This window comes from Tachysurus fulvidraco, chromosome 22 (assembly GCF_022655615.1).
Source record: "Tachysurus fulvidraco isolate hzauxx_2018 chromosome 22, HZAU_PFXX_2.0, whole genome shotgun sequence".
NCBI classification, from domain to species: Eukaryota; Metazoa; Chordata; class Actinopteri; order Siluriformes; family Bagridae; genus Tachysurus; species Tachysurus fulvidraco.
This window is the reverse complement of record NC_062539.1, coordinates 5,848,763-5,863,423: the sequence shown is the minus strand read 5'-3', so window position 1 is coordinate 5,863,423 and position 14,661 is coordinate 5,848,763.

Here is a 14,661-nt window from a genome sequence, read left to right as displayed (position 1 = left end):
AATTAACATTTTCAACTCAAACTGAAATACAGACTAACACCGGATCTGTGTTGGTCCGGGACGTAAGGATAGGACTACAGAATGAACAAAAAAGGTGGAGAGTGTAACAGAGTCAACAGGAGCCTTGAGAGAAAAAAATGAATGTAGAATAAAAGACAGAGAAAGTGAGGTAAAGTGAGTAAGTGAGGTAAAGCTACAGCTAAGAGAAGGATAAATTTCACGTTAAACTGGAGCATCGTGATAAATGGAGCCTTCGGTAACCCTGGAGGAAACACAATCCAGGTTAACTCTCAGAGAAAAGACAAAATCTCTAGCGATGAGAAGAGAGAGAGAGAGAGAGAGAGAGAGAGAGAGAGAGAGAGACCCGAAGGATGAAGGAGCAGAGGAGGAGAGGAGAGAGAGAGAGAGCAGAAGACGAGTGAGAGAAGGGAATAGAAACCAGAGCACACGTCATGATAAATAGTAAGAAAACAATTAGGAGGAAAGAGTACAGAGAGAGAGAGAGAGATGAGAGGGTATGAGGAGATTGTGATAGAGAATAGAAACCAGAGCACAATCATGATAAATAGTAAAAAACAAAAACAAAAAAAAAACAGAGAGAGAGAGAGAGAGAGAGAGAGAGAGAGAGAGAGAGAGAGAGGGAAGGAGGGAGTGAGAGAATGTGAGAGAGAGAGAGAGAGAGGGGGTAAACCAGAGCACAATCAGGATAAATAGTAAGAAAAACAAGGGGAGAGAGAGAGAGAGAGAGAGAGAGAGAGAGAGAGAGAGAGAGAGAGAGAGAGAGAGAGAGAGAGAGAGTGTAACAGAGAAGGAGTAAAAAGAGGTGTATGCAGGAAAAAGCAGCGTGTCAGGTCAGCATGGTGCTGATGCAGTGCATCACAATACAAACCAATTGTGTTGCTGACACCTTCAGGCTGCATGATGGAGCACCAGCACTGGGATTATCTGGGTCTCCCTGAGGGAACACACAATGTGGAACACATGCAGACACACTCACACGCCCTGTACACCAAAGCAAAAGTTTTACGGTGTCCATCCTCACTACTCAGTCATGCACTAAACATCTGTACATTTAACACATAAGCAGACGCATCAGATCAGATCTCGAAAATATGAAAATACAGTATATTCTTCAAACATAACCCAAACAAGATGTATTGTAGATATATGTAGTGGTGTATCACCACCCAGCAATCAGTAGGAGTCCTAGGGAGTAGAAAAGATGTTGTAGGTATCAAATACACAGCTTCAGTTACACAGCTGTGATGTTTTCTGAGCAGCAGTCAAAGTTTCTTGAGATTTTAAAATTTGCCTGCTCAAAAAAAAAACTTAACACTAAATGCTAAACTTATTCATAAATCAACTGCTTTGTTGCTTTGCTGATTTGCTGTATTTACTGTACGACATTCATTTAAAAAAACAACAACAACTGTCCAGCCACTTTAAAGATGTCATTATAAGATTGGTTAATTGTGTCCATAAAGGGATGCACGTGATCACCAACAATACATAGATACCTTTGCCATTTAAGCCATGTTTAATTAGGAATGAGGGACCCAGTAGGCGAAAGCAAACATTCCCATCAGCATTACTCCACCACCTTTAGCCTGAACTACAGTATCTATGGATTAGTGCTGTTGATGCTAAAGTCTGGTCCTGGCATCTTAATACTTCGTACCAGGGTTATTTTTTACCATACATAATCTGTCTGAGTTTATGCTCAATGTAGCCTCAGATCTCATGTGTGTGTTCTGATACCTAATAAAGTTAGATGAGTGTATACATTATTTAATAAATATTAATGGCAGCATTGCCGCCTCACAGCTCTGGGCTTTCTGGTTTGATGTTGGACCTGTTTACTGTCTGTGTGGAGTTGCTGTGCAGTTTCTGTTCTCAGTTTGTGGGTTCTCTTGTTTCCTCGCTTCAGCCAAAACCATGCCGTCTGATCCATTCTTTAATCAAAATGGCATCTATATTTGAATAATTGTATGAATATGTTTGTATGCTTCTGTGCAATGGACTGATGTCTGATACAGGATATATTCCCAGCTCATGAGCTTGGACTGATCCTGAAGCAATAAAGGCTGTTTTAAGGTCATGATACCACTGTAAAGTGTTTTTTTTTTAAATGCTGTTCTGTTATTCATTACTCAAGCCACTGTGGTTGTATGTTTGAGAGGAAGCGAGAGAGCGCGAGAGTGAGAAATACCATGGGTTCTGGCATCAGAATCAAACAAGTGCAGAAAGCAGAGAGGAGGAAATTATACCAAGGCAAGAAGGTGGATAAAGATGTGCATGATGATGATGATGATGATGATGATGATGATGATGATGATGATGATGATGATGACGACGATGATGATGGGTGGCTGGCTGAAGATCTGAAAGGCTTGTTAGTAACACACATTCCATCACATTCCCACAGAGAGCAGTGTCCAGGTGGCAGCACTTCTGGCACAGCAAACGAGAAAGAGAAGAGAAGAGAAGGACAGAGTGAAAGAGAAATGATGAAAGAGAGAAGAGAGGGGTGGACAAGAGACGGGTATTCATGCCCAGGGATGCCAGCAACTATTCAGGCCAAGAGGACTGATGCCAGCTGCAGGGGTGGGCACACATTTAATGGCAACATGGAAGATGTGGAAGCGATCAGCAACCAGAACAGCGAGAGCAGAGAAGGGGTGTTACGCATGAGCATTTCTGTTTCTGCAATTACACAGTAGTAGAACATCAGGGCAGAACATATCATTACAACACAGAGATAATTTGCAGTTCGTAGTGAACGTAGGCCTGTATTTTGTAGAGGATATAGAGAATGAGCCAACCATTCGTTTTTTTTATTTGTATGATATTATGTAATATGTATATAACATCCTATTTATAGTATATATATAATATGTATGTAAAACCCTACAAAGTACATTTCTGTGTCTACATATTTGGAATGCGCAGTATTCATATAATATTCATACGGAATGTGAAGTCAGTTTAGTAACACATATACAAATAACACAAACTTTTTGATAACCGCTCGGTTAGGAGACGTTTGCTCTAAAAAACCTGTAGACCTTAAAACCTTCAAATAAATGAAATGCTTCAGTAAAAACTCACAAGATGTAACCATGTGCTTTTGTAGTGCAACTAGAGATATGTAGATGTATATACTGTACATCCTATAAAAACTACAAAATAAAGAGAATAAATCAGTAAACGATTCCAAGAAACAGGAGGCATGCAATGACAAAGTCACAGCAAAAAAAAAATTTACAGGATTAAATAGGGAAGGCAATTGGGAAGACATTAATTCTGTAATATTTATTTATTTACTGTATATGCTTTCATATATACCACTTGCTGTAAATATGCTAGATATTTATCTGCTCTTTTGCACGCATGCCAAACTGCATTTCGTTGCTGTGAACTGTACCTGTACTATGCAATGACAATAAAGTTCTATCTATCTATCTATCTATCTATCTATCTATCTATCTATCTATCTATCTATCTATCTATCTATCTATCTATCTATCTATCTATCTATGATGAAGACATGTGTGCAGAGGTGGGAATGGGTAAAGTATAGGGCAGGGCAAACATGTGCTAACAAAACAAAAACAAAAACACATGGCACATGACAACAAAAACCGCCAGAATGTCCCCCTGGTGTACAGGCATGGCATAGTCCAATCCATCCTACACAGGGTGGCAAAGAACCTATGCCAGGGGACACAGGGCACAGTGCGAAGGATGCCTTGGACATGGTGCAATCACAAATCGATTCAAACAGTACAGATATTTTAGAGATACAAATTCAGCCTACCACATATTTCTTGGGACTGAGGGAGGAAATCAGAGTACCTGGAGGAAACCCATGAAGCACAGGGATAACATGCAAACCCTGTGCATGCAGGGTACGTGGGAATTGAACCCATTCAATCCTGTAGGTGCCAGGCAAACATGCTAAACTCTAAGCCAACCAGCTGATCTGGAACAAAATATGCATCATAATAGCTCCACATACATTAACATCAGTGTGAATATGCATGTATAATTTAATATCCAATGTGTGTGCACACATATATGTGTGTATTAGCATACTTGTGCTTATCAGAACAGCAGCAGTCATTTCTGCCCTTGTGCTTCTCTGATACACAGCATGTCCCTCTGCTTGGTTTCTCTTTAGAGAGCCTCACTCAGGCAGAACTGAGCACTGACTGGTGTATCCTGCTGTTTCATATAACTCTCTCTCTCTCTCTCTCTCTCTCTCTCTCTCTCTCTCTCTCTCTCTCTCTCTCTCTCTCTCTCTCTCTCTCTCGCTCTCTCTCTCTCTCTCTCTCTCTCACACACACACACACACACACACACACACACACACACACACACACACACACACACACACACACACACACACACCCTCCTTTATCACACATCCACAGGAACTGCATCTGCTGCCAGGGAGTAAAACTCTCAAGTGTTAAGAAGTGTCTGGTGTATCTTAAACACTATTTGGTGCTACTCTCAAGACTTAAAGAAAAATTCTGTCAAAACAATACTGATATACATAGTTAATGTATCGGCTTATTGGAGGTTTTTCTTGTTAGCCAGTAGATTAAAAAAGGCTGACTGGTCATTTTTTCCAAAGTTACAGCAAATATTTTTAAAACAACACTATTTTTAGTGTTGGTTGGTTTTGTTTTTTTATTATTTGTACAAATTTACACTTCACCTAACAGACATACAGAAGTTAATAATACATTTTTGCTTCAGTGCATTTCTAGTATAGACTGTTAATGTATGTGCATACTAATGCATGTAAATAAATCTGTGCAACAAATGTGCAAAATAATAAATCTGTCATTTCAAATGTTGTTCTGTTGATGTACAGTGGTATTTCAGTCGTCCACAGGTCAACAATCATCTCTTTAGTATTATCAACACTGTTGTCTCTGCACCATTCAGATGATTCACCTCCACTCTGTATGCTGATGTGTCACTGTTTCTGATGAGGCAAACAACTGGTTTGTCCTGAACAGTTGATGACATGATTTCAGATTTTGCAAATCTTTGCAGCACAGTCATGAGTGAGGAACAGTGCACACAGCCTTGGGGAGAGCCAGTGTTCAGTGTAGTGGTGTAGTGTCACGAGTCAACAGTATAAAGAGCAAAGGACCGAGAACACAGCCTTGGGGAATGCCAGTGTTCAGTGTGGTGGTGCAGTGTCATGAGTCAGCAAGGTATACAGCAAAGGATCAAGCACACAATCCAGTGTTCAGTGTGGTGGCACTGTGTCACGATTCAACAGGATAAAGAACAAAGGACCGAGCACACAACCCTGGGGAGTGCCAGTGTTCAGTGTAGTGGTGCTTGAGGTGGAGTTGCTAATCCTGACAGAAAAAGAAACAAAAATCCCATAATCTACAGTAGGTGCAATGGGATGTAGTCAGACCAAGTAGACTTAGCTTTGTTAGCAATTTTTGTGTGAAGATTGTATTAAATCCCAAACTGACATCTAAAACAGAATCCTTATACAGTATAGTCATGCTTTTTTGTCCAAATTGTGTTTTTTGTTGAGTGTTTGGGATGGTAGGAGTGCTGAAATGGGTCCAGTGTGGTGGGAGGACTGCGCTTTATATGTTTTATGACAAGCCACTTCATAATATTAGGTGTGTGTGTGTACCCGGGTTGGTAGTCATTCAGGCAGGATATAGATGATTTCTTTGGCAGAGCACACAGTGACAACTGCTTGGCTCAGGGAAATGTTGAAGATGTCTGAGGACATATGCAAGCTGATCAGCACATTGTAAGCCTGAGCACCCTGTAAAATATGTTGAAAGGACCTACAGCTTACTCTGAACAGAGTTTTCCTGACAGGTACTTGGTCAGAGTGAGTTGGGGTAGTTTTCCCTGCTGTCACGATGTTCTGTTATAGGAACAAGGTGACATAATGACAGTCAAGTGGTGTAGCTCTGTAGTCTGTGATGACCTGGATGCCTTGCCATACGCCTGTTTGTGTCCACGGTATTTAGTAAGTGACCATAGATTCTTTCTGTGTAGTTGCACATCAACTCTCTGATAGCCTGGGGCAGATCGGACCTGAAAGCAGTCATAACAGATAGGGATATTAGCATAACAGATAATGGCCAAAAAGCAAAAAATATCAAAAATGAAAAATGAACGATTAACGTGATTTTTTAAAGTGATATTTGCCTCATTGTATTTCCACCTCCCCTACCAGTTTCCATTCTCATATCCATTACCATTGAATGTGCTAGTTGACTAGTATACAGTATGCAACCCTAAAATAATAAAGATTTTTTTTGTAATAAGATTGTTTTGGTAATTCTCTGGCCACACAGCAATATGGCTAGATATACTGTAGCTAGAAAATATTGAAGTATAACATTGGAAATGAATATATAAGGAAAGCAATGTTAGAATACATTCACAGGATATTCTGTTTTTCACAATGATTTACTTCTTAACGTTTTTATTTATCATGCAATTTTCTATCACGCTAATTGAACTCATGTTTATTAGTCCAAGGATTATGATTATTTGACTCTCAATTTGAATCACTGATTGTTTTGCAGAGACAATCATTGTTTCAAATTTAAATGTGTCTGTCATTAGACCAAATTACCACAGTTATTACATATTCGGAATAATGATCTGGGGAAAGTAAAGATTATCCATAACTTGTGGCTAATTATAAGCCCCTTCTCTTTTGTTCAGAGACCCATGGGTCTATTGGAATAACTACTCAGGCAAATAAAAGTTTAGCATTTCAAATTTGGTAACATCAACTACAAATTAAATTTCATTCTTTGCCGTCAGCCGATTTGCATGATCCCACAAGAGGAAATGTGTCATCGTCAGTCGGAATAACATTTATCCAATCACCCTGCAGACTCAGATGGAGGTCTCTGGGCAGCTCGCTGGTGGCACGTTATTACAGCTGCCGGTTATTCTCGATGTGTTTAGAATGAAAAGAGCTGTCTTTGCAGCCATGTTCATTTGGGATCCACTTCTTCTGGAATGGATAAGGCTTCATTAAAGAGAGAGAGAGATGAAACTGTCAATCTGATTTGGGATCTGTGAAGGCTGCAGAAGTGCTGCCATTTTCCTATATTATATCTCCTTTTGCTGGTCCTTCACATGTCCCTCATTGATCTGTCACTTTAGTTCTCAAATTTTAGAAGTTCATAAAAGAGTAGTCCTGATTAGAGAGTAGAGTGATCTCTCAATCTGTTGTCTGAAAATTGCCATTAGAGAAAGTGAACCATTCTAACCAATCAGAATCAAGAATTCAATACCTATGGCTCTTAGTGATTTCTGGTAAAAAGTTAATAGGCTTGTGGTGCATTATGGGTAATTCACATCCCATCAAGAAGACTTTAACAAAAGAAAAAGAAAAACATTCTTTCCATTTGGGGTTTGTTCAAATAAGAACACATGAATTCTAGTGTTTAGTACAGAGATATAGGGAGAAGAAAAGATACTAAGAAAAAAATCCAATGCTGTTTTTTCATCGTTATTCCATGAAATATACCTCATGAAATCAGAATCAATCTACTGCAGTTCAAAAAAATAAGAAACACTTTGGCAAATATCAATCACTGTTTATGACTTGGATTATTCTCTGCCTACACTTAAATCTCTTACGAAGACACACAATAGATCATATTCTTTCTGGCATTTAGCATTTGCAGGCATGGGGGTGGGGGTGGGTGGGTGGTTACAGAACTGCTTAATTAATCACAGACCTCTCGTTAGAACCTCCTGTGAACTCGGCTCTCGCTAGTCCCCTGGGTGATTAATTGAAATTAATTGAAAAGTCTCTGACATTTAGTACCTTCACGAGGCTTGTGTAACAAGCGAGAATCTAACATACTCTAAAACCTTGGTGCTGAGGTGTCAGAGGTGTAGGGCTTGGAGGAGCTTGGAATGGAAATTCAACACACACTCTCTCTCTTTCTCACACACACACACACACACACACACACACACACACACACACACACACACACACACACACACACACACACACACACACACACACACACACACACACACACACACACACAGACACAAGAGAAAGTGGATTCATAATTGGATGACAAATTAAAAAAAAACATGAAACCAAGGATATGTGTGTGAGACGAATGAATAATTAAAGAAATAAACACATAGATTACACATTATTTATTTATTTATTTATTTATTTATTTATTTATTTATTTATTTATTTATTTATTTTTGACATCCAAACCTCGGGGAGCTGTTTGGAGCATTGCACTTCTCTCACTAAGTACTCACTTGTCATACACTCATCGGGCAAAACTGCACATATTGGCATCCCATGGATCCTCACCTGTAGAGAAAGACCATTTGGCGTCAGGCTGAACCTCTTTGACTTTCATAGACTTTTAAAATAGTTTGGAAAGTGAGGAAAGAGTCCAACTTTTTTTTTGTAAAGCTTTTCAGAATTTAGTAAGGAATATGGCATGGTGTTATATAAGTAATAACATATGATGGACCATGCTGTTAGACAAAAGAGTACATGCCAAGTTATCAGTTCATGACATAAGGTCATGACAACCCAAATGTGTGTTATTTTTGTGTACGGCTGGAGAGTGTTATTCCACATATAATGATTACAAATCTAATTTATTCAAATTTCTTAATGAATAATGCCTTTTAAAATGTAGAGATAATATATAATCCACAAAATAAGTTAGACCTTTTGTATCACATTACATCAGATTTCTCAACACTCTCTCTCTCTCTCTCTCTCTCTCTCTCTCTCTCTCTCTCTCTCTCTCTCTCTCTCTCTCTCTCTCTCTCTCTCTCTCGCTTTTTCTCAAGCATAATGTGTGAAGCTATGGGCTGTTCCCAACCTAAAGCTGATAATTTTCCAAATAAAAGAGCCTTTTATACAACAGCAAATTTGTTGAAGAACACAGTTTTAATAAACAATTAAGGAAATTTTGTTATATTTTACTTTTAAAGATTTACATTTATATTTGCACTTACAGCATTTGGCCGATCCCCTTAACAAGGGAGACTTACAAAAGTGCTTTTAAATCTCTATCATTGAATACATTAACTATGGTTCACTAAATAAAGATTAACCTTCATGTCTCTTTATAAGTTATTACTAAAGAACCCTAATCAAAGAGAATTCAACAGAAGCTGAAATAGACGTCTGTGAGGTTTAGTGTTCGGATTGCTGGTTTGTTGGCTCCTTCTACTGGTTTGTAAGGGCAATACAGCTGTGTGTGTGTGTGGGGGGGGGGTGTATACTGTATAATGTGTAATCATATATTAAACACTTTAACCATTTCACATAGGAAAACATGACATAGCTTTTCTTTTTAACCGTAAGCTTTTTTTGTTTTTGCTTTAAGTGAAATGGAATTTTTCTGAGCTATTGGTTAATGAAAATCTGATGTCAGTTGGGAACAATGTGCTGGAAACGTAATCTTTTCTATTTACTATGACCATCTATGTGAGCCCCCTCAACAACCCCCACCCACCCCCATGCCCCAAGCTGGTGTTATGGCTGCATTAGATGTATAATTGCTAATGCTTGACAAACATTGCTTGTACTCCGTAACACCTGACTCACAGTGAACATTTTCATGTCTCCAGCACCCCCAGAGGTCCAGAAAGTAGGAGATATTTTTCATATAAACATGTTTGGAAGGGGTTTTTTGAAAGCATTCGTCCTTTCATGTGTGTGTGTGTGTGTGTGTGTGTGTGTGTGTGTGTGTGTGTGTGTGTGTGTGTGTGTGTGTGTGTGTGTGTGTGTGTGTGTGTGTGTGTGTGTGTGTGTGTGTGTGTGTGTGTGTGTGTGTGTGTGTGTGTGCTTGTGTGCGTGTGTGTGTGTGCTTGTGTGTGTGTGTGTGTGTGGCACAGCATGAGCAGCTCTCTGAAGCTCTCTCCAGCTGGATGGATCTCTGTCTGCTTGTGGACCCCCTTCATGCATCTCTGGCTCAAGGCTACCCTTGTAGATCAGTAATGATGTGACTTGGCCTGGCTTTAGAATAAATGATGGTTGAGATGACAGAAGACAGGAAAAAAGAGAAGACAACAAAGAGAAGTGAGCAGAGATGCATAGGAAAGTGGTATGGATTTAAACAATGAGTGAAGGAACGAATGCTGAATGCTCATTTAATCAGACACTCATTCACTTACACACAGTTGTTCACTTATTTATTCACTGATTCACTCACTATCACTTACTATTATGCAATTATTTATTAATTCATTCAATTTCACTCTCACTCACACTCAATCTCACTACACTCATTCACTGACTCATTCACTTATTCTCTCATTTGCTCTCCTAATTGTCTTCACTCATTCAATGACTCTCTCTCTCTCTCTCTCTCTCTCTCTCTCTCTCTGTGTCTCTTTCACTCACAAACACATTTATTCCTTCATTCATTCACTTTTTCACTAATTTACTCGCCCATTTACTCACTGAATCACACTAAATAAAGTCACTATAATTGCTCACTTACTATATTTAAAAACTACACCAAACGACTCATTACAAAGTCACACACTCATTCACTCATTACACACACACACTTGGTTATTTACTAAGTGACGTGACATTTATGCACAAGGCAACGTAGCACAGTTAAATAGACACGGTGATCACAATATGAAACAGGTGTGTAGACAGGGAGGAGCAGACGAAGGCGGGGCAGACACGTGTCGAGGAACATGAACAACTGCTCGTGGCCAAAGTCCGGACTGAGTCATGACATTAAGAATCAGTTGCAGTGTGCTCCACATTTACACGGTCACCATGCAATCACTCACTCAGATACTGATTTACTCAGTCATTATGAACACACTATTTTCAGTATATTAAATCCCTGAATAATATTATTATATATTATATAATATAATAATATACACTAATATATATACACTAATAATACACTCAAATTACTCACTAAACACACTGACTAGATTAGCTCACTACCTCACTAAACCCACTCATTTAATATGTTCACACATTCACTCCCTTCATTCAGCTGCTATACTCACTACTGTAAATTCACTATACACAATCACTCCCTATGATCACTCACAGTCCCCACACAGTCACAGGTTATGGTTCCTGAACTGCTAGATGTCTAGATGGTGGTCTGAAAATCATGCAGGCTTTATGGACAATTAAAGCAGGTCTGAGAGCTAGATTGGCCACCCCACTCAGGAAGGCTTGTCTCATTTATGGTAGCATAGCTCATGTTCTCAAAAATGGACTACTGTAGCGTCTTGTACCGGTCATTTTAGATTTCATGTCCCAGGCACCCTAAATTTCAACATCTACTCCTCAATTAACTGATGAGAAACCCAGTTTTACACACACACCTGGCTCCAGAATGACTGGAGCCTACACAAAGACCAGATAACCCCATGCGGCTCTCTGATTAGGGGCCCTCAACACACACACACACACACACACACACACACACACACACACACACACACACACACACACACACGCACACGCACACACACACACACACACACACACACACACACACACACACGCACACGCACACACACACACACACACACACACACAACACAATGAGACATTTCTTTTACTAATAAAACCCGAAGATAAGGTACTCTAAGGTTCTCATTCTTATAACCCTTTTTGTAATGTGTTTCTTCTTTTAAGGCTTGCCTGACTTAAAATTATTTGCTCCTTAATTTCCTGACAAGGGTGTATTTTATTCATGTGTCAGAAAACAACATTGTATTTTAAAATCCGTTATACTCTATCATCATATCTTACTGATCATGGCATGTTAATGTATACCTGTTCTAATGCCGTATGCCCCTTTAAGGTCTGATGTCAGAATGTATACGAAGCTATCATTTTCTTTTTACTTCCCTAATGAAAGTGCATCTTGTTTTATGTTTCATTTTTGTTTCTTTGCCTTTATAAGAACACAATATCGTATTAACCTCAGTTACCCTTTGATTAATGATCTATGTATGTAATGTACCGCTGCCTTCATACCGTCATTACCCTTCATGTTTAGTATCCAAATGACCACAAAATTATCGGTCACTCATTTTTCAAGCACTGGTGTATTTTATTTGAGCACGAAAGGCGCCATACTGTCTTAATACACCCTGGATCAAACTTTAAAGTCATCTAAAAGTTTGATAGCTAAACCACGCCCACAGACACCTGAAACAAAGGGAGTTTTTCCCTCCAAAATCCTGACCGAAGAATTGGTCATCTCCCCAAAGATGGGTGGAGTTTGCGACCTTTAAATTGTCACAAACACCACTAATCCGTGGTCAGACTTCCGGAACAGCTTCAAGACGGCTCCATCTTCCTTCAAAGAAGTTCCAGCAAGCTTCACTTCCAAGAACGACAACTGCTCTGATCTTCAGGAGAACTTGGAAGAACGTCTGACCCCACCCTAACTGACTTTTCAGAGATTTCTCTGTTGCATCCGGACTCTTGTTCAGTAAGCCAATGAAAGTAACCGTTTCCTTTACCAACCAATTTAGATGTGTAATTTTAAGTAGGAATCTTTCTTTGAATCTTAAGGTGAATTTAAGTTCTGTGACGATTTCCCAGTTAGGGTGTGATTAATTTTTGAGTCCAAGCTTGCCATTCCTTTCCTCCCTTTCTCTTGTTTCTTCTTTCCAGTCTCTTCCTCCCTTTCCCCAATTTTAATTTCTTTTGTTTTATTTTATTTTCATCTTCGTTTTCCCTATTTCTTTTGTTTGTTTGTGTAGTTAGTTTTATGTTGTGTTTGTCTCATTCATTAAATGTCATAATTTTGAGCCACAGGTGATTTGTCTCTGAGTATCGCTCAAAATTTAAGGTACCTGCAATATCTGGTCTGAACTACATGCTCTATTAAGTTAATTTAATTTAAATTACGGTATACAGTAAAAGGAGAGCGAATCTTTCTTGGCCGGGAAGATACCGCCTTCATAGAATTAATAAAGGTTACACGGCCTGTTCGGCGGACGAACAGACCAAATAAGCGTAACTTTAATTCCAGTACCGTTAATTTCAACTTAGGTTAAAATATTTGGAAGTCACTATAACACATTATAGTTGCTTATAAATATTTACCGAGCCAAAATCGCTACACTACTTATTCTGGTTACAATCCAGAGAATGAGAGAACTGGTGTAGTCATACACAGTATATTGTAAATGGAATATTATCACATGAAACAAACATCTAAGTTCATCGAAAATACAACCTACTGGAAGCCACTAGCTCCTCCTGTGATAAATGTATTGATAAACTCAGTTCCATCACTGAGGAAACGTGTGTAATATAGATAGATAATGTAGCGACCTGTGCAGCGAGAGGGAACACAGATACAGAGGCACAGAATCAGATGATCAGTAGAAAAGTGATCTTTTTTTCTCTCTCAAAAGAAGTTGAGGCAGTGAGGGGGTTAGGGGGTGGGGGGTGCTAGTGAGCAGTCTAGTGGAGGTGAGGGAGCAGTGCTGGGTGGTCCTCTGCAGCCAGGCAGCGTGGAAGGGAGAGTGAGGATGTTGGATGCAGCTGGTCAGACCCATTAGCGGAGCGTGGCTTTCTGTAGGAGAGGCTCTTCTTCTTTTTCTTAGTCCGGACATACTGCGGAGACAGAGGTAGGCATACACCAGCATAAAATCCAGCATTACGTATCACTTACCTTACCTACTAGCTCTTTTAGCCGGCCTAATTCCGGAGGGTGAAGAGTTAGAGGCCACACCTTTTGACCTCCCCACCTTGAGGTAATGCTCAACAGCGCTGTCCGTGGTGCTGACTTGCCGATGTCTCTTCGCGAACACTGGTTTCAGGGGCAAGGAGCGACTTTGTGTTGAGGTGTTGGCACCTAGATAGATAGATATATAGATACCGCTGAAAAACTAATCAAAACCAAATAGGTCTTCAGTAGTAACATATTTTTATTTCGAAGAGTTGGACAGGAGTGACCACACGTCTTAAATGATAAATGTACAATTAGAACAAACAGGAGCTAATGATACAGCCCCGGGTAAGTTCTAGTGCTGATGTTGAGGGAAGATGAAGGATGTCTGTGTTCTATACCGCTTGTGGTCTGCTTGTCATGAAGGCAAGTAAAATTCTTCCTAAATAGCTAGAATTCCAAATTATAGCCATAGAAGCTCTTAGCTCAATTATAGCTCTTAGTGCAGCTACTGTAGACAAGCATATTTCTCCATTTTAATAGTACAGAATACAGCAACAGAGTTAACTAGTGTTGCAGATCCCACACAAAGCTTGTGTATACTTGGCTGCAGGTTAAAACCTGTATTTCTGCAGTAAATACATCGGAATACACGGAATTGTGATGCCGTTTCAGTATACTCATCTTTATTGCCACCTAGTGGTATGATCTCACTATGGTCTCATACTCAACAAATAAAACGATATAAGCCACTAGTCTCACACTACAGAACCTGAGGGAACTTTTTTTATTCATTCATTCATTCATTTTCTAATGCTTGTCCGAACTTCTCAAGCCACGGGGAGCCTGTGCTCAGGCGTCATTGGGCATCAAGGCAGGATACACCCTGGACGGAGTGGATGAGAGTGTGTGTGCCTTGCGATGGGTTGGCAAACCATCGTAGGGCACACACACACTCTCA